The sequence below is a fragment of the Lytechinus variegatus genome, chromosome 7, assembly GCF_018143015.1.
Source record: "Lytechinus variegatus isolate NC3 chromosome 7, Lvar_3.0, whole genome shotgun sequence".
In the NCBI taxonomy this organism is placed as follows: domain Eukaryota; kingdom Metazoa; phylum Echinodermata; class Echinoidea; order Temnopleuroida; family Toxopneustidae; genus Lytechinus; species Lytechinus variegatus.
The window spans coordinates 32,797,787-32,820,900 of record NC_054746.1 but is presented as its reverse complement, the minus strand read 5'-3'; positions in this window follow the sequence as shown (position 1 = coordinate 32,820,900).

Here is a 23,114-nt window from a genome sequence, read left to right as displayed (position 1 = left end):
CACACATCAACGCACCCTTACACGTATACAGACACGATTTAATGGTGGAAATCGAGGACATGTATAATCAAGAATTTATGTGTGTGTAAGTAGAAATCTCATGCACAGAATGTCATTATGAAATTTTTGATAAAAGGAAAACGATAATATTGGAGTTGAGGACATTTCAACTATACTCCCAATACGATAGAACACTGAATCTGGAAAAGTTTGCAATGTATCTGTGTACCGAGGATGTCTCGTTGTGAAGCATGGCATCGGTGTGTGTCCTCGTTTTCCAGCACGTGTTAGTGTACACACCCACCCTTACACACACACATTTGTAAAACGTGGTGTCAATACGTTCAAGTTTATGTGTTTTTTGGAAGGACATGATGAGTACACATATTTTTTCTGATAATCATTACTCTGGGTGGAATTCATTCTATCCGATGGGTTGTTATTTATGTCGGCTCTCTGAGTTACTTCTAAGTTTATTAGAAGATCAGTGATATCTTAACATCTGTCTATAGATTTTGTAACACAGCTCGCTTTGAAAACCCAAATATAGAATCGTTGAAATTGTTGCTAATGCTCCATTGCAACGTTTATTTGATATTATGTACGATTCGCTCACCATTAAAAAAAAGTTAAAAAAAGAATTAATGTACAGGAAATACATGAAAAGAGATATTAATTAAATGGAATAAATTGTTTTATGGGTTCATATATCTGCTTATCGATTGGCTAATTCAATCATTAATATATATATTTTGCATATGGTTTAATTGTACATCTTGATTGATCAGTTGGTTGGTTGGTTGGTTGGTTGGTTGGTTGGTTGGTTGGTTGGTTGGTTGGTTGGTTGGTTGGTTGGTCGGTTGGTCGGTTGGCCGGTTGGTTGGTTGGTTGGTCGTTTGTTCAATTATTGATTGATTGGTTTGCTGGATAATATTGATCAACTGATAATTTGGTTGAGGAGTAAAGAGAGTGATTAATTGATTGGCCAATCGATTGATTGATTGATTGATTGATTGATTGATTGATTGATTGATTGATTGATTGATTGATTGAGTGATTGATTGAGTGAGTGAGTGAGTGAGTAAGTGAATGATTGATTGATTGATTGATTACATGAAATATTTATTGGCTAATTGTTTACTTGAGTATTTGATGGATTAATCGATTATCCATCCTCGATTTTGATTGGCTGTTGAGCATCGTGACTATGGTGGATACCTGGCATAGTTACCATGATAGTAACTTTTATGCAACGGCGCCCCGGTCCCTTGAATTTAAGAAGTGATAATTTGAACTATTGATTGATTTGTCGGATTGACTAACTGATTGATTGGTTTGATATATTGATTGTGTGTACAAAATGATTTTGAAATGGTTTCGATGGATGCTTGGTAGGTAGGTTAATCTGGTAGTCTTTCATTAATCTGTTGACTAATAGATTGGCCGTCCTCTTGTCTAGTTCGTCAGGTTAGTTGGTTGCTTTAAATGAAGATAGTGAAAGTTGGGTTCAGCGAATTGGCTGTTTGACTTCCTGATTAGATTAATTGATTGATTTTAATGCAACACAGAATTATTGTTGGCAGAAACATTCATTTTTAGATGATAGATTCTGGGAAAGTAACAAGTTATGGAATGAATCTTTGCTTAGTTTGGATTTTTGATTGATTAAACACATGAAGTTCATGCTCAATATTTCAATTTCCGTTTTAATTTTCAGATTGGGAAATAAATCAATTACATGTGTTGGTATTGGTGGCGTATTCGAAAGCTTTTGATGATATCAAATTTTCATCTACCTATTGGTGTACACAATAGATATATATGTATGTCTTTCTATTACATATAGAGTGTACTTTAATAAAAATGATTGTTTTCACATTATGCGAAAGCTTTTGATGAAACTTATAAAATTTTCATTTTCATTTTCATTTGCTTATTGGTGTACACAATAGTAAATGTATTTCTATTACATATACAGTGTACTTTAATTAAAATGATTGTTGTTTTCACATTATGGGAAAGCTTTTGATGAAACTTATTGAATTTTCATTTACTTATTGGTGTACACAATAAGTATATGTCTTTCTATTACATATACAGTGTACTTTTATAAAAAAAAATGATTGTTGTTTTCACATTATGCGAAAGCTTTTGATGAAACTTATTAGATTTTCGTTTACTTATTGGTGTACACAATAGATATATGTCTTTCTAATATATACAGTGTACTTTAAAAATGATTGATGTTTTCTTGTTAATAAAAGAGCAAAAACTTTCCAATATCTCACATCGAATGTAAAAAAAATTATCATGGTAATATCATATCGGAGAAGGTCTAAAAGATGATGAAATAGTTTGTATTGCTTGCTTTTATGTATTACAAATATCGATAAGGATCTACGGGGTTCCTCTGATTTTATTTGATATGTTTAGCTCGTTCCTATGTTAACTTCTCTCACGATAAGATTTGAGATAAAATTTAGTTAGTTAATTGGTATTATATCAGGTTTATGTAGGCATCCAGGCATGTAGTTTTTGAGGGTGTGCGGAGGGTGTGTGAAGTGGGGTTAGATTCAGATTGGAATATGGGATACATCCCTAAACTTTACTGGTGGGGTGTAATGGACAAACATCCCCCTTGTTTCAAGGTGGACAAATAATGTATATAAGTCATGTATACATCATGCAGTTGACCGTTTTGGAATCATCAACCCCCCCCCGTGAGGATACATTGTCCATGCCACTGTTTAGGTATATTTGAGAATTGATGAATTGAGTGTAGATTACATTATGTTCTCGATGGTGATAATAATGATTGCCCCTCTTGATTAGTATTTATAAGATTAACGCCCCACCCCCTTATGATAAGGATGATAATCAATAAATGGACAAAAATGCGGCAAATGAATAAATTAAGGCATAATTGATTAACAATATATAATGATAAATCAGAGTACAGTTTATAAATTATTATGGCCTTATGTGTCTTCAATAAATCGAGCTAATTTCGGGAAGCTTTCATAAAAAGTAATGAAATGATTCAAATATTTTTCCGCTATTACAATGATATTTCTGTATTGTATTGATATAACATTGCATTTTCAAATTGCAAATCAAAGTCCCCACGACTCGTAACTATTTTATTTTTTTCAGTCGAGCAAATCACAATCCACTGTATATTGAACGGTCCGGATATACTGTATCTAAGGGTTTAATGGTTTTAAATTACCAAGCTCTTGTTCTCTTGAAGTAGGGTTTGGCTACATCACCTAGGTTATCAGCAGCATTCCTTACATTGTGGCTCCCTTTTTATGGTACAGATCAACTTCACCTTTGTTTGTTATGACGCAACACCTCTAAACTATTAAGAGCAGTAATATGAAAGGTCTCCTTGGCCCCGTGAACCCATCAAGAAAAGGAAAAACGCCTTAATTGATGCTAAATCAAAGCAATAATTACAAAGGATGATGATGTTTTTATCTTTTATATTTTTTGTTATATTTTCGCAAATGTTTACACCTGCACTTTTCGTTTGTAAATTTCCGGACTGTTATAAAAGCTTTTGCGCTTTACGCTATTTTGGACATCCTTTAAAATGAATATGCGGATTCCCTGTATCGCTATCTAAAACTTCTTATTTGGGATTGGAGTGTTTTCGAAAAACAAATTAAGAATCAAAAGGTGGATCCAATGTTCTAGCTTTTCTATCCTGGTAAGTATTGAGTTGAAAACAGGTGAACAAGTCATCAGTTGACGTCATCCCTTGGACACGCCCAAGATCATACGTCATGGATTCATGGTCAAAGAAAGTTCCCGTCTCCAACGCCCACTTTCACTCATCAGAAGGTCGGAACTTTTCAAAGGTCAAGTGAAAAGCCCCTTCTTCTATTATCTTATCTCCCCCCCCCTCTCTCTCCCCCCCCACTCTCTCTCACACATCTTCTCTATCTCTCTCCCTTATTAATTCTCTCTGTATATTGTACACCCCTTTCTATTCAACCTCTTAACTTTACTCACTCTCCCTCCCTTTCTCTTTATTTCGTCACCTTAAGATTGCTACTCCTTATGGAAAGAAAGAAACTTTTTTATGTAGCGATATACTGAAAGATATACGCAAAACCATTTTCATGGGAAAATCATCTCCATTCAAATGCTTTATTTAAGATCAGCCTACATAAGTTCTATACCTATTGTTTTTTCAAGAATTATAAACTATACTGACATATATGTTTGATTAAAACCAACTTACCACGTTGCTACTTTTAATTTTTTCATAAAGTTATCACCCTGAATGATTTTCAGTATAGGATTAAAAGGAAAGACCCACCTAACTTGACTGACTGTGGTAAAAAGGAGGAGACATTGGTCCTTTTTTTTCTTTTTGATTGTGAAAAAGTTGTTCTAATCTGGCAGGATTTCTTTGATTTAATCATTTTGAATGTTAATGATATTACCTTCAATGTAACCAATTTCGATAAAATTAAATATTTGGAATCTGTACTGACATATTTGTTACATTTTATTCTTGTCATTTAAATATTATATTTGTATCTGCAGATTTAATAATAATCTCTCCAATATTGTTTCAAATGAACCCTTTGTTAAGAAAAAGAAAGAAGTTAATTATTTTCAAGCAAAAAAGAATCGCAATTTTTCCGCCCATTTTAGGAAATGGCGTTTTAAACCTCCCTTTTGTATCCCTTGGACCATTTCTTAAATGCCACATGTAAATTTTGCTTTTTTATACCTTATTTACTTCTGATTTGAATTCTAGTCTTTCAGCAGCGATCCTCACAAGATTCCATGTCTGCGTATATGTGTCTGAATAAGGTCGTTCCCGAACAATTGTTATTTTGCCATGTGTTTTTTTTCTGCCACCCTCTTTATATTATTGTGGTTGTTATTCTTCTTTATCTCTGTTTACAATTATGGAACACTTTTAGATATTGTTATTGTTTTGAGATTAGTTTTGTTCTCTAATAAAAACACAAAATGTAGAAAAAAAATACCACGTTACATGGAAATTATGGTATTAAATGGTACAGTGTATATTATTTAGATTATCAAATAACAATGTATTATCTTTAGAAAAGAGAATGATGCTGAACTGGTAGAATGAACGATATGTTCAAAAGCATTATCCTTTTCTATTCTGTATTGAAAGAAAATGATATGTCAACGTGTGCGGGAGTGTGTGTGAATTTTGTGTTGGATTACGTTGATGTGAGAGATTTCCAGATGGGTTAATGTGATATTTTCATCTCTCATCTCCATTTTCTCATTTCCACATTCTCCACAAATCTCTCTTTCCCTTACTATCTATATCTTTTCCTCTCTTTCTCCCAGTTTTCGTTGCATACACAACAAAGTATATACATGCACACCTTTTTTTACACAAGCATACTATTAACCACGCGCAAAAGCACCCCCTACACACACCCCGACACCTTATAACACAAAACACAAACACGCACTCTTACAATTCCTTCCACATGCCTTTGAAATACTCACATACACACGTAACACATTCTGAATGTTAAGTGACTTATTAAAAGACAAAATTGAAAAAAAAATACGAGAGAGACAATAATTTATATAATTTATTTCAAATCATTTGTACATTTCATAATACAATTTTTGTGAGAGAAAGGTTGTAATGGCAGTATATTCAATATCCATCATTGCCATTTTCCGTAAACAAAGCAAATTTCAACTGAAGAAAAGGCAATGAACAAAATAAATCCTGAAAAAGTCATAAACATGTATTGACAGGTTGTTTGCAATAATATGAAATTACTGTGTTGAAGTTTGTTTCAGAGTTATTGTAGTGATTGTTAAGATTTAGACTCTTCATCCCAACAGTTCAGAACAACTGTATTCACATATCGCCCTGCCCTGTAGTCTTAACAGTTGAGCTTTGTCACTTTGGACTACAATAAGTCAATTTTTGATTGCTGAACTAATCGTGGTGATTCATAATGACATCCATATTAAAGGGGAAAAAGGCTATCTGATTTTGATTATACTCGTTTAATTGATAATGGTCATTTTGCCGTTAAATAACAGATAGTTCATTGAAATTGCCTCTGCAGTCTCCATCATTTCCAAAAACACGAACCATACTGTCCTTGACAGCGCAGACGAGACGGACAGATTGCCGCCAAAATAAGAACGCCTTTATCATATATCGTCTGCCACCATCATGGCTATTGTCTGGTAACCTCGTTGATATATTTGACATATAAAAGGAACAACATACTACCACTTCAAATAATATATCAAAAAAATTTCCCATATAAGTGATGAAATATGGAATTGTGGAACGGTGTCACCTGGATAATTTTCTGCATTTAATATTGAGTGAGCTTTTGTTTTCGCCCAAAATGACTTCTAATCGGAAGAAAAATACAAACTCTTTAATTGTAAAAGGATTTTATTTTTATTTGTTTTGTCTGATACCAATCTCATATAACCGCTGTTACATAACAAAAGAGACACATTGTTTTTCTTATTTTTCCACTGAAGACGCCTTTACAAACCCCAAATATATCATTTGCCCGTTGCCTCCAGCCTATCACTCTACTTAAGTTTCAAGAGTTGCAGGAAATGGTACTCAATTGGTTAATTTCTTTGAAAGCGTTTCTACATAATACGAATATTTCTACATTAAGAGAAAAAATATCTTCCCTGACCAACAGTTATCTTCACCATATTTTGTGTATATACTTGTACAAACAAAGGTAACAAGAGAATCCCATGTAGAATCCCTTGTAGATTAGGAGAAATAAAACATCTTCAAAGAGTTCTATGTTTTATGGAAGTTGTCGGCAATAAATTAGTGTATAATTCTGTAAATTTCAATAAATCCTGTATGTAAGCGGTAATATTTGACTCGTATGAAAGTAAATGTAAAAGAATGACACTTTCCATTTGCTATGGCAACCATCATGAAACCGAAGGGCTACAAACAACTCCACTTTAATAATTGAACGAGACCCGGGTATATTATTTCGTGACAAATATCATGTTCCGTATTTTCTTCAACATAATCACGAAGTAACATTTATTTTCATCAACGCAATATCGCAAGACAACAATAAAATTAAATTTACAACTCTAAAATTATTTTATTCGACATTTTCATGTATTTAATTTAAGCGGGAACATAACTATACATCAACGTTGCAATAAATACAGATTCATAAATACTATCTACATTTAACACAACATGTTTACGTTTTGTGTATACTAGAAAGCTATAATAGTACTTTTTTCAGTTTTGGTTACGAGAGAAAATGTATCTATAAAGCGAAAATGTTTTGAAGTGATCTTTGAAATAAATGATCACTTAAGATATCTACATGTATTTATAAAAAGATTAGGAATGAAATTGAGCGAAAATGTACTATGCATTAAGGAAGAGGTGATAGCTCTGAAATTCATACAGTGATGAGCTAAATGAAATTCAGCTATGAAACTTTAAAAAATCATTATTAATTAATTAAGGTAATTGAGTTTCATTGCGCTCAGGGAATGATAACGAAATGAAGAATTTATTGTTGGGTCAGATGATATGAAATAGATATATAAAAATCCTATAAGTGAATGCAAGAAGTGTCCATGATTTTACGTTATCTTTATCAATCTTTAATAGACTAGTGAGAAAAATATATGCATCAGATGATACGTGTCTTGATCAGAATTCTCTCACATTTTATACTTCTATGTTAAATTAAGATAGAACAGATTACAACAAAATTACAACTATCGCTGGGCTGCAATCAAAACTGAATAGAATTACAGAACGGAAGTATTATTTAATCAAATAATAAAAAAAATTGATATAACAATCCCAAGAATCTCTTCTTTTTGTTTGAAGTACAGTATTTTTAGGTCCACGTTAGACTTTTTACATCAATTCAAAATGATTGACAGAATAAAACATGGCTTCCGAAAGTGGAAAATAGTACCTTTTGATATAAAGGTAGGCATATAAGCCGAATAAATTAAACAATATATGATTTATTTTCTTGAATCAAACCAAACGGGGGAAATAATGATAATAAAATGGGGGAAATAAAACAAATCTACTTGGGTATCAACAGAAGTCGTCTTGATAAAGCATATGGCGTCTATAGAGAGGAGGGGGTTACATAATCAGTGACGTCAGTCGCCTATTACACAAAGGGAACACTCACAGGACGCCGCTGATTTAAAGGTATCTACATATTCATAATTATCCAAGCACTGTAACCGGATATTAACCTGTGAATGAGAAAAAAATGAAAGAAAACGAAAGCGTGATGAAAGAGTTGCATTCATAAACACTTTCATTATATGATTAATGAATATCATTAATATTAAGGCATCCATCAATACTTTATTGGCAGGGGACGGTTAGCATGGTTAGGAAATTAACATTTTTCTACTTTGTCATACCATTCCGATTGAGAGTCCATCTTGCCTCTCATTTATACGTCGTGTTTTAAATTGGTTTCAGTAAAAGCAAAAAATCAGACAAACATCATAACAAAAGTTTTGCGAAAATCGAAGAATAAAAGTGATGGTAAAATTTTATGCGCTCTTGTTTTTAATAGTTCGTGATTTTCTATCACACGTCTTTCCAAAGCAGTGTGTATAAAATCATGTATATTGAAAACACGAGTACAATTATTCCAAATTTTCTGAAAAAAGCAATACAATCTATTTTACATCACATAGTGAAGAAGCCGATTGCATGTGATTTCACATGGTGTAAACTGTAAAAACTCATACCGCTCTTATGGATTTTTTTTTAAATATTTCTCGGATTGTGCCGTCTTTATCAAAAACAGCTTAACACTGAGTTAGAATAATGTCTACATATCTTAAAAAGAAAAAAAAATACCTGCTAATTAACATATGTATTTGAATTCGAATTGCTCTCATGAGTGCTGTTACCATGGTTACTGAATCAATCTTTGGCTGCGAACTAACATGTTTATTACGCATTGAAAGTTAACTTTCCCTCTGTGGACAAATGGTGGATAGTAAGTCATGAGGTGGCGCTCACTCAAGTTAAGTTTCTTGTAAACTTGCAGGTAGTCAAGGAAACTATGCAGTGATTGATGAGTTTAATACTTCCAAATAAAAAAAATGGTTTACAGATAATAAAGGGCTATTTGAGAATCAGAAAGGAAAATAAAAGAACATTAAGGTATTGTTAGATGTTTGACAGATCTTGACTTTTTCTTGGTTTGCTATCTTGTTTCAGATATCCGTCATTTAACAAAGATACGTTAGTTGCAATAACTTGATTGGTATTTTACCCAATATTCGATCAAAAATGGACATGTGTTTTATCTTTTAAGTATTAGGTATCGATTCGGTCATAATGAAAAAAAGATAACAATATAAACATGGGATAAACAATACAGAAAATGGAGGACGGGGATCTAGAATTAAAGTCTTCCTGATTACCATATTTAGACTGAACGTAAAGTATGAAATAAAATTTATTTCTAAACTAATCCATTTATAAACCTTATAAATTTCGTACACTGTAAAAAAGATATTGGGTAAATTTTAACCAACACGAGGGTAACTATGTGGCCAACTAATTTTGGGCAGTATTTTACCCAATTCGGGAAGCATATTGTCTAGTAAGGTTAAAAAATAAACAGCAATTACTTTAGAATGGGCCAAATTTTAATCACACTGGATTAATAAAAAGGCCCAAAAAGAAATGCCAATTGTTGGTTGGACACATGATTACCCTTATGAAGCATTTTACCCAATTTTTTTAGAGTGTATTGAGCATAAATTGATGACTGACTCTTCAAAATAAAGATAGAAGATAGAATAGCTTGCTGCAGCTAATTTTTTCAAGACAGAGATATATATTTCGAAACCAGTAAATACTAATTTGCGTAAATTCTACAATTTGACGATAATGTATTATTATCAATTTTAGGTGAAATAACATTGTCTTACTATTTTTCTATCTACAGTGAAATGAGCATTTATCAAGAAATAATACTTACATCGTGTGTTGTGGCAATTGAACAACATGAGCCATGTGTTGTAAAGATTTGTGTATAGTCGCTGTTTTGAAGTGTAGCCAGGTTTGATGGATATGAATAAGACTGGCAGAAACCGCGGCATGCATTCATTTGAACTTTAGTTTCCCTACATCCGGGTATCCGAACCTTCTTTGTGTAACCTGCAGAATAAAAGGATTAAAAATGAAACGACATGATATCAGGTATGGCAATGAATGCAGTAACTCATCATTTTAAGTGGTATACTTGCAAGGCCGTTTGTTACGGTCATTTTATTCTTTCAAGAAAATGTTTTCATTATCAATTCGTTCTTTATGAGAGAGGATGATTGATGTTACTCAGGATTTGACAAGAAAAAATGCACTTGATGCCATTTATTTTGTAAATCTTTTAAGATATTTTTGCATTCCATGCCATTTATTTTGAATCTTTTATGATTTCTGTATGAAATTCAAAAACATGAAAATAATGGGACCATTGACTACGAAAAATCACAACGGAGAAACCAGTTTCAAAAATTATTACATTGGTACCAAAATATTTAACATCTAACTCTCGTATGGAACTTTTATCCAAATTACAAAGGATTTATTTTCAATATTCTCAGAAATCGAATGACCTTTACACATCATTGTTTTCTCTTAAAATAAGTCGATGCTTTAAACAGCAGTTTCACCACTTTCGACTTTTACTATTATTCATACATACGCATTTGAGTACACTATGAGCGGGCAGTGTTGGAGATGAAATGAAAGGTAAATAGTATGTTCTCTACATTAAATTAGAGGTTCTTAAATCTCCCTTGAGTGCATTAAGCTAATCGTTAAACCAAATATAAATCTCCGGAGCGATTCTGAATCCATACTTTCTGTCTCTTCAAATGTCATATGGATTTACTTAACACATTTAGAAGTCTTGATTCAATCACTTGATTAGACAGAAGCATGGGAGAAAGAACAATAATAGTTTTGTTTTCTTATAGTCAGTTATAACAAGTTTGTATAAGAGTTTACGCATTAGGACAATATGAAGTAAAACCCATGGGTATGTGTTTATGACTACTGTTTTCTATTCTAGGGCGATGTTTCAGGTGATAGCCTAATGACGGTAATGGCGAGCCAAACAACTCCTATGCCGCCAAGTCCAGCTTTAAAAGATGAGCGAGAGGTTTCGCGTTCCGGTGGGAAATTACTTTTGTACATTCTTATATTTTTTCTTATTAGATTGCAGTCACAATAGTTGGAGTGAATATGGAATGTGTAGCACGAGCATGATAGTTACTTTACGGTTCTTGTTTTAATAATGTGGCATTTGCCAAGAAATACGCTCTGAGGGTGTCCTTTATATTCGTGCTCCATTTTGTCGATTTTAAATCTAAAACGGGTTCGTGTTGAAAGACGTGTATTACGCTTCAAATAACCCATCAAACTCCCCACTAATGACCTTACACCATCTTTAATTCCACCCTACCGGTATATCTTTATCTCAAACAGACTTCCAATTATTAAGACATCATTTCTCACCGACTCAAAGAGTGTAAGGGAAAATGGAGGGAAATTATTTCAGAAGCATGTTTGACCTTTCCTCAAGCTAGATTAATTATTCTATAGACATGTAAGAGCATCATTCAGGCCCAGTGTTTTTATTTCAGTGCAAGAGATGCGAGCGAAAAAGGGGTAAGCCGATTTTTTCTGGTGGAATTGGCTTTCAATTTCTGCTATCGGCATTGAATTTGAAATGTCTGCCGTATGTTTTATTCATTGTTGATCTGCGTAAGTACTTCTCTGTTCGCATGAATAAGCACGTCGATATTATACCTTGACATAATTGTTATTCAACTTCGGTTAATTCCATCACTTTCTCTATTATGATCTACATTCCGTAAATGCATTATACGACCCCCATAATCAATTCTAGAAACAAGACTTTGTGTCAGATACAGGTAACTGCATATAGGCAAATGAAATATTGAACTATAAACCCCACTAGATATGAGCGTGCATCCAAATCTAGGTTCAAGGGCGTAATAGGTGAAAACATTACCAGAAAACTCCTTAATAGATGTTTGTTGGTTCAGCAGCATTTGTCTCTTGTTTGGGGTCTTTTATTTTATATTTGTAAACGCAAAACTTTACCTTCGTATACGAACGTATGCGAGAGAATTACTACCTCGAAGATATGGATATGACGAGAAAAAAATTCAAAGATCATAATAAACCTTCATCGTAGAAGCTATTTACTCATTTTACGATTATATACAAAATATGAAACAATATACAAGGTTTTTAGAAAATATAGTTTGGAGTGATGAATTATTTACTGACGTTGGATCGCGGCGGCGATTACAATTTTCTTCCGATAGACGAAGCCTGGAGGAAACTAGCAATATTGCCTGTCCAACCGAGGGTGAATAATCCAAGCCAATAATTTTGTCAGAAAAGTCTGGTACTTATGTTTGATATCCCTTTAAATCTGAATGATATACCTCGGTAACTTTGCCCTAGCTGGCCCGAACCCTCATTCAGGACCAAATTCGGTAATCAACTGCAACTCTGCAGAGGACGTTCGGCAGAGATAAATGGCTTTTCGGTGTCCGAGACTCGGACAGAACTCGGTAGAAATGCACATGTGAAATATCTGAGCATGCGCAGTTGCCTGTCCAACCGAGGGTGAATAATCCAAGCCAATACTTTTGTCAGAAAAGTCTGGTACTTATTTTTGATATCCCTTTAAATCTGAACGATATACCTCGGTAACTTTGCCCTAGCTGGCCCGAAGCCTCATTCAGGACCAAATTCGGTAATCAACTGCAACTCACCAGGACGTTCGGCAGAGATAACTGGCTTTTCGGTGTCCGAGACTCGGACAGAACTCGGTAGAAATGCACATGTGAAATATCTAACTGAGCATGCGCAGTTCTGTCCAGGGAAAATAGTTTTTTAAAAGTCATCCGAACATAAACTTAACGAAGCAAAGTAATACTGAGCTGAATTCAGTATACAAAATCACAACGGACGGGCTTTGTGAAAATGCAAAGCTTGTCTAAAGGCGAGCACTAGAACTTAGATTCATTACGTAAACTCGTTCTTTGCCATGAATTCTGGTTGGAATAATGATTTATAGATAAATACACTACACAGGTATCATATATTTACCAAATATAAGAATTTGAAGATAATAAGTCAAAAGATAAAATAAAATTACAGAGAGGTGTGGGGACGACGCAAATGACGTTGAGGGTAGGTGCAGTCGCAAGTTATTAACCATTCTTTACCACTTATTTATTATTATTATTATTGTTGCATAAGTTACCATTGTTATTATTATTATCATCTTTATTTCTATTGTTTTCCTAAAAACATAGCATGATAAGCGTGAATAGTATAGAAATTGTTTTTGTTCCATTTGTTTTCAGTCAATCTTTTCCCTTTGTTTCACTCGAATGTAATGCAAATTACATACAGTCCCATCAGAATTCATTCTTTCTTCTCTGTGATCATGTGGTTTTTAAAATGGCAATAAGCCCAGGTTCGGGAGATAAAACCGATAAGAAAGTACGAGGAAAACGCGATTTAACATCAACTGAAGCCAGATACATCACCATACTCTTCCATTAGAAAATACAAGTTTGTTTATTTCTGCGATATATCTTATGGAAAATTATATGTCTTCCATAATATTCTCAAATGCTGAAATGGTACAAAGTCTGTGGTCGTAAAACTCGTGGAAAGGGAGAAGAGTGGTGGGGGTAGAATGGAAATATATCCAAAACGTCATGAATCCTTTGCCGGCGCTCTATTCATTCAATTTGGTGTAATTGCTAATGTATATCTTATCAAGTCATGTCATCAAAATAATTCGCGAGGAGCGTGGATCAACAAGGCCAGGAGACCTATACTCTAATGAGAAAACTGGGAAAGGGACAAAATAGATTGACAAAAAATAATTGCAAGGCAGGATTGAAAAAAGGCGTTACACGTCATCGAACTACAAAGTCACTCCGGGGACCAGAGGTGAATAAATAATACCGACCAGGGATTGGTGATTATTTGCAGCGTACTCACTAAGAACGTGTTTGCTCGTTAAACATCAAGATGGGAATCGGGAAAAGATGAGACGGGAAAGAGCCCAGATGGGAACTAAGATGAACAAAACAATGTAACAATTTGTGAGTAGAAGAAGATATATTTAGAAGCATGCGGACAGAAGGCGCTCAATGAAGTGATTCAAATCATATTGTTTGTTTTAAAACCAAGCTCTGATTTATGTCTGTTTTTGCTGATATCCGATACATTCCATCATTCATGTCTGTTTTCATTGATATATGATATAGCTTCGGTCAATTATTACTAATGAACCCAAATTGCTAGTTGAATATTATGGTTTAAGATGTTACTGATTATCAATACATGAATTTATGTAAAATGATTTTCTACGGAGTAGTTAGGACTTACTAAAGTTCAATAAAGTATAATCCTTTATGCTTTACATTGATGGTCAATCGAGGCGTGAGACAAACTACACATTACCAAACAAGGTGTACAAATAAACAAAAGAAAAAAGTTTAAAATTATCATTTTGTTTTTGTCTTTCTTCTTCTGTTCTGGTTGATGACGCCAGTCTATTTTACAGGCATAATCCTTGCTTTAATCAATCAACCTTGAAAAACAGCGTACCTGACGAAAATGAAAAACTTTTCTAGTATGCTACGAAATTCATAGCATGTTTTAGAGGGCATTATTCTATTTGTTTCGGGTATTTTATCTGACATTCTCGAGTGTCGGCCAAGGATAAAATGTAGAGGAGCGGTGAATTCATCTCTTACTTCCCAAGGGATTAAGAACCCTTTACGTGATGCAGAGTGCATGTGAACAGTCCCTTCATTCACAATGACGCAAATCGTCTCAGGAAGATATGAATGTAGAATAAAGTTCATCGCTTTTAACCTTACTGTTACTGTCTCACATACATGTGTCTTTGGTTTTTAGATTTTTTAAGTCTTTTCTTTTTTTAATCCATGCAATTCCACCATTAAGATGAACCGATACCTTTCGTAGAAGTATTGTAAGTGGATGTGGATTCTTGATATTTGATTTCGGCCTCAGAACACCCAATTATTTGAATAACAGTGTAACAATTTATACTGAGGTCATCTTTATTACTCAGAATGACCAGTGGTTGAAAGAAGAGGTAAGAAAAGAAGAAAAAGTAGGGGAAGAAGAAAGAGATGATGAAGAAAAAGAAGAAGAATGTAAAAAATGTAGAAAACTAGAATTTGAAAAAGAAAGGAAAGAATGACAAACAAAAGATAAAAGGAAACAGAATAATAACAAACAAGCAGGAAAAGAACGAGAAGAAGAACTTCACAAAATAAGAAAAAAAAGTGTTAGAAAGACAAAAGTAAAAGGAAACGACGGAGCAAACGAACAAAATGGAATTAGAGGAGAAAATGAGAAAGAGAATGAGAAGGAGAACGTAAAAGGAGGAGAAGAACCGCAACAATAATACGTTAGAGGAAAATCAAGGATGGGAAGGATACGGAAGGAGGAAAATGTAAAGAAGGAATGGGGCAAAACATCTTTTGTAGGTAAAACATAAAAAATAATAGAAAGAAAACATAATCTGTAGATATGCGGTTAAAGTATCCACGATAAAACTAAAAGCAATCAAATATGGTTGACAAGAAGTCGACAATGATTTTTCACAACAGCATTTTCATTCTTAATATCATTATGCAAGTTTAATTTTAATCTTCAGTATATGGACGTGAATTGCATATGAACATTGTCTTTAATGAAATGATGTAGAATCATTTCCAACAGCGACCTAAGGATAAAAACCCAAACGATTAACAATGAAATATAATTTTGATGGGGTAAAAAAATTAAAATCATAGAAAGGAATTATCATTTGACATCAAATCCAAGTAAAATCTGGAACCATCTACTGTACTCCAACCAAGGACAAGAAGAACAAGAGTTTTAATGATATTTTACACACAAACACACACACACATATATGTATATATATATATATACATGTATATATATATATATATGTATATATTTATACATATACGAGTCAAGTATGAAAAAATGTTATATGAGGCGGTCGTATAGCTTCCAAATTTTACTCCTTTCCTTGGTCAAGCTTTCGATCCATGCGGATCTTCATGGGGACGAGTGTGGAGGTCCGGTTGGTCTACATCTGAGATTTTGAGAAGTAACAGTGGTTCTTAACGATCTGTGTTAAGTGACTGTGGCGTCATGTCCGTGTGTAGGGTGTGTGGTGGGGTGCGCGTGAGGGTGGGTGTGTGTGGATGTGTGTTATTATTCCCATTCTTTACAATCTACTTTGACCAAATATCTGATATTCATTTGTACACGTACAGGATGGACACGATTTTTCCATTTTACATTACGTTCCTGATCACCTATAAGGTCTAAATCACGAGGTGTTGATCTGCTACTTGCTTCTTTTTGCTTTGAAGGATAGCCTTCATGAAAAGTGTCCGAAAATGGGGGAATTTTCATCCCCGTTAAACCTTGGTAAACTTGGGTAATCCGTTTGGTTTATAATATAATCTCTATTACTTAAATAGTAGCCTCACAAGACACATTCGGTGAGCATGTTTTTATCCGTCTATATCGACCGTAATCTATGATCATCCTATAATATGCACTAAATCTATCTGAATATCAAAACTGAGTCTTAAGTTACCTGTGGTTATAGAGTGGGTGTGTGGTAAACCAATGATGGGGGAGGGAAGGAAAAACAAACATACATCACGAAATATAAAAATGTTAGTTCGGTACAAATTTTCAGTCTATCATATCTGCCCTAAATTGTGGAAAAGTACACCAGAAGTTAGACCTTTAAACAGAAAGATTAAATATCAAATAAACACAATATTGTACATTATAATATAAATGGATTAAAATCATAGTCAAATAACTTTTGCATTGCAAGTCAGAGTGAGATGTTTGCGGATACCCTATGAATCCGCCAGAGTACATAGCTATACAGTTTTGCAGCAGAAAATAAAACGGCTGTGACATGAAATGCGTTTGTATCGTTCGACGTTGTTACTAAACTTTGCCTCAGATTTTTAGTATTCAAACGATAATGCACTTTGAATCATTTATATTTTTTCGCTGCCTCTTTCTCATATTTCATGTTCTCTCTGTCTCTCTCTCCCTTATTATCATGTTTCAATCAGTTACAAGTTACTAATTACGACTTAGGAAAACCTGAAAATTAAGCTGAAAAAGCACCACTTTATATGAAAATAATTTAAAAGAATGAAAGGGAGTTCAAAACTTCTCCAAGATTTTCACCTTAGAGTCTAAGACGAAACTGCTGTTTTGATTCACTACTTTTCGACAAAGACTTCTTGGTTGCTCTTTGTCATGCGAAAACTGACTGATACCGAAAACGATTTCCTCCAAATAGAGATAAATAATAATCATTAAAACATTTCTATTCTCCGACATTACTTTCATCGAGTAAACGTTTAATCCTGGCAATCTTTTTAATCTGTAATAATGGAGTGTATATTCACCGCTTCTTTGTCATTAAGGGCGTTTTACTCGTACGTTGCGGAGTGATAACACCCTATTGACTTAAAAAACTAAGTCTTCTTCAACGAATACTCTTATTATATTAATGAACTGTAATTGATAGCACATAGATACATTTTTTTAGATTAGTCATTGTTTTTTTAAGAGCTTTGGGATTCATAATATCAGATGGAGCATGTACCTACCGACAAGATGACATCCGGGACTTTCCCAGTAATGTGCATGTGTTAGCATAGGAAGCCATAAGCCCAGAAGCACCACGAGTACACAGGCCAACATATACGAAGACAACTTCATTATTAGCAGTCACAGGAAGTGAGAAGTAATCTGGAAAAAAAATCACATAAACGCAAATTTAGAGAGACGATCTTCAAATTAATAAAAGTAATCATTAACACATGCTATAACGTAAACAAATTAAAGATGAATCAGTTTTTCTCAAAATATGCACAAATTATGACAAAAATATAAACTTTAATTGTTATATATTTTTTTTCTGATCTTCATGATCAGTCTGGATTCTCAAGATTATATAATCTCACATAAAACTCTAGATTTCCAAAAAATACCATATTTACCTCTCTACGGTTGAAAGAAATAATTTATAAATTAAGAAGCTCACAGACGTACATTGAAAGACAATTTGCGTTAAAAACATAGGCACTGGGATGAAAGCTATTCTCATGTGAGCTCTATACGACTATGTGCACCAACTGACGCTACATTTATGAGGTCTTTGCCATCATTTTAATAGAACGGATGTTCATTGATATTCTGGAGAAAGCAGAGCATTACTCATCTATGTAGTGGTGAAATTTACAATGAAATATAAAAGTATTTTCCCTTGCGATCAAACCCAATGCGGAATAAATTTTCGTGGTAATAAAATGAAAAATGTTTATAACCTCTGTTCAGATGGAATAAAGGGTGATGGTTGCTGATGGTAATTTTGATAAGTGTTTTTCGGAAGAACCTTCAAAGAAACCGGAAATTCAATGTACTCGATTTAGAGGAAACGGTTTATTTTTAGCCTGTCTCTTATTCAATTTGTAATACAAAAGTAAACGCTACGTCACTTATCTATCCAATATAACAATATCAGCTTATGCGCCTCCGCAAAAAAGGGGCAATATTACCGCGAACAACAATTTATTGGTTTAATATCGCATTCATGAAAATATGACATATGCAAAACAAGGCCGACTCCTGTCAACCGTATCTGTGGTCATCGCCTACTCCAGGAACAGATGGATTTTGCAGAGTGAATATCATTTCCCGGAAGAGTCCTTTTACGATTGGAACAAATTTGAGATGAGTAAAAATGATAGATTGATTTAGTACAACGTACTCAGTACAGTTAGTCTGCTGCAAGGGCGAGAGGAAGCGGCGTTCTTCTAAAGGAATGCCGACACAGCGATGAAGTGCATTATCAGATGTAGATATGGATCATGTATATTGGCGGTAACAAGCCTCGAAGTGTGTTCGTTATCATTTATTTTCGCTGATTGTTGGCTATTCGTTTTTCAATATATCATATATTGTTAACTTTATTCTGAACACGCGCAAAATGAAACGTGACCACCGGTGAAAGTTAAAAAGGCTGCAATGTGATGATAAACCACTAAAATTGATTTTTATTTGCAGTATTACGGTGGCATTAATTTCAACATCGATTATCCTCTGTATATTTCAGTCTCATTCTGTTGGATCCATAGATCAGGGAATTTCGCAATTATGACCTTGTTTCGGGTCTAATTTATTCCATTAGCAGATTTAGTAGTAGGCGAATAACTAATCAATGGAGATATATATGACTTTATACTGGATTGTGCAAAATCGTCCGAAGTAGTTAGGTGGTATTATAGATAAAATAAAACATATACATGTATACATAAGATATAATTATTCGTTATACGGAGTCTTGATTATTCACACGAATATAATTGGGTGACAATTTCTACCCTGCAGTTACACGTGATTATAAGAACTGAGGCGCTTTTCCATTTCTCTCCTTTTCCAATCCATTTTGCAATTTTAAAAGTGAAACCCAATGCCATACTTATTAGTAGGAGTACCTTCTGGGTGCATGTTTGTACCTTCACACCAAAAAGGTGCAAAACTGCACCTATACAGTGCTTAATCATTAAAAAGTTTACGCTTTGAAAAAGTCCTCGGGATTGAATAAATACCACCCGAGGATAATGATTTTTACATACACTGTATCCTTGGATTTGGGTCTCATCTATCAAATAAAAATAAAAATTTTGACAGAATGTTAAACTTGAGTAAGCACTGTTCATTCATGCTCATCTTTCACGCTGTGTCAATTAAAGACGGTGAAAACAAACTGACCATGTGGTTCATTCGCTTATTTTATTCTGCATTTTCATGCATATAAAAAAAAGAGATACATTTGAACATTATGTAACAAATCTGGCATCGACATTGACCTTTCAAGTTTCAACCCGAGGTAAGCACAACTGTTACCTTTTTGTGTGTGTCAGCTGGATTTGAGGACATAAGAGAATGTAAACAAAAGTTAATTTCAGCATTTCCAGCATTGTTTTACCATGTTCATCATTTGAAATGAGTTGACATTTCAATTTCATTTTCATACTTGTTTCCCTACATATTTACTAAGCTTGACAATGATTAACAGAAAGAAAATCAAGCCTTAGCCATTTCGTGTGAATCACTGATCTGTGTAAATCCAATATCATCACGATGGCCTCGGTGTTTGGGGATGGGGGTGCATTGGCGTTCGATTATGTATTTTGGGCAAGGAAACAAGTTAAAAATGTAAAATATACCTAAATCATTCTTCTTTTCCAAAGTTCATGTGCTCTTCATGACTAGTGCTTGCTTTTATCCAAATAACTATATTTCCGATTTCTGTGTAAATAATTTTTCACAAACTTTTAAAAGTGAGTGGTGCTCACTCAAGCAGAAATATTTTTCAACAGTTAAATCGTCCTTCGATTAAAGAGACCTGTACCAATGCATAGATGTAAAGCTTTAAGATAATCATAATGCATTGTATCATAGGATAAGTGTAAACATTTTTATACTCATGGTACAATGTAGGTGCTCCTGATTTAGCTTTGCTAAAGATGCAAAGTTCAAATATTCTCTGGATCAGCTGAATTAATAGCCCTCAAAATGATTTTTATTTAATTTCTTTCATTTACTTTCATACTTTAAAATGCCTTGATGATAAAACAAGTGGCAGCTAAGGAAGCTTGGGCCTAATGAGCAAGGCGTCACAAAACAGATACAAAAGTCAAATTACGCAAACATAACTGTATTTTTTTTTTTGGGGGGGGGCAAAGAACTTATATACAATATTAACCTAATGCTGAAACAATTAACAAAACAAGATAACAGTACGTAACAGAACTCAATGCGTTTGACCTTCGTGTCGTTTGGAATCCATTTTTTTACATATTCAGTAAAAAGTTTACTCTTTTTTTTGGAAAAAAAAATGTTTAATACCTCATTTTAATCTCATGCAGATATGAACTTGGTAAACAGGAATTACAACAATAGAGCAACTCATTGTGCCATAACAATCGTTTCATCAACAATTAGTAACCTGCCACAAACGAATATCTTATTCAGTAAACTGAATGGAATATTGAACTGAGAATGCCAGTTGGATTCAGCATGGGGGTAGAAAGAAATACTTAAACGTGGTTGAAGCTTAAAGGTAACTGGAAGTGTGGGCAATAAAAGTTAGACATGCACAATCAATATTGTTTCAAATCGGGCTAAATTAGGGTAATCCCATTGGGTGTGAAAGAGAGAGCATTACAATCCAGCCTTACGACGCATGTTGGAGCCGGGTTACCAGCAGTGGGAGCCGTGAACTAGTTCAATGAGATCTGATGAGACAGATAACCAGCTCAAAAACCAGCCGCGGCAGTGCTACCAAGATTAATGTCATTCAACATCTCTTGTTCTTGTAGTTGTCACTCAGGGCGGGGGGCAGAAGGAATACTAATTGATGTCGAACTCATCTTGGTTTTATTGCAGTATGGCAAAGTAATGGCACGTGGGCGGAAACCATGAATGCGATGCAGGGGTTCCGATGTGACCCCTTCCGTTGGGCTATAAATTCCTTTAACAATACAGAATATATGAAAATGGTTATTATGTAAATCATTAAACAACTTTATTTATTTTTATCAGTATGTCATTTTATTTTCATTTAAAGGCGTATTCTTTTATTTTTCTTCTTTCCTTAACGAGAATATCAACAATTAATGTAAAATCAATTAGTTTTAAATGCAATTCTTTTCTGCTTGAACATCCATTATGCACCTCGAATTGTATTATTTGTTTTGTCATTACCAGTTCAAGAAAATCCCAAATTAATCATTAAGATACAACAATCTTATCTAAGTAAATGGATTTGATCATCAACACGAAACCAATTAGCTGACAAAACAAATATTATTTCAGATAGAATTAAGTAGTCTTTGCCAAAAATAAACTAGTTGCCTTTAAAAATAAAACGTACAATTTACACAATCTCCTGTCTAGACCACACAGGCAAATATCTTAAAATCAAATGACAGGAAAAATGTTAATACAAAATAATTAATCAATTACTTATTCTGATGATGGCTTTCGTATTTCGTATTGTATACACTGTTAAAAACACGATTTTACAGGGGGAAAAAGATTTTGCAGAAAGCAATAACAGAATCATTCTGTAAATTCATAAGACAGTAATTTTTCTGCAATTTAACAGAACAGGTCTGTTTAAAAAGGGGAAAAGGGTGTTTTATTTAAGGAAATTTGTATGGTTCCATACACCAAATACCAATTTCCTGTAATTTTACATGATATAATGTAAGATTACGCAATCTGGTAAGATTACAGGTGTTCTTGAACTTTTTTATTTTAAGGATAAATTTTCTCTAACAGTGTATCTTAAAAACAAATCGTTGTTCATTTATTATTACCTTCCAACATCAAAATATCTTAATGGGACTCTATTATTTTTTTTACTCATGAAATATTTTATATAGTCCAACCATATAGTATATGTTTGCTAGGCGTTTTTTCTCCCAAGGTCAAATTATTTCTGGAGCAAAATATTCCAACCATATATAATCCTTAAATATTTCTTAAAAGCCTATGTTTACATATGCCCTATACTTACAATAAAAATATTCAGTTCGGACGTCGATGCATTTCTTCAAAGATTTACAAAAAAGGCCCACTTCTCATAAGTACCTTCAACCTACTACCATATATATTTTGTTATATATAAGAATAATTGTAAAAGAATTTTAAAAGCAATTACATTCATCTATTAGTTATTTCCCTTTAAGGATAGCCAAGAATTGTAAAGAACATTCAGGAATGTCTTTTTATTATGCAGGCCTTGCCTATTTAAAAGGCCAAGGAGTTGTATTGTTATTTCTGAATAGAGATTAGGAACAATAGGCTTAGCTATGTTATTGACACACTGTTGATTTCAATGAGG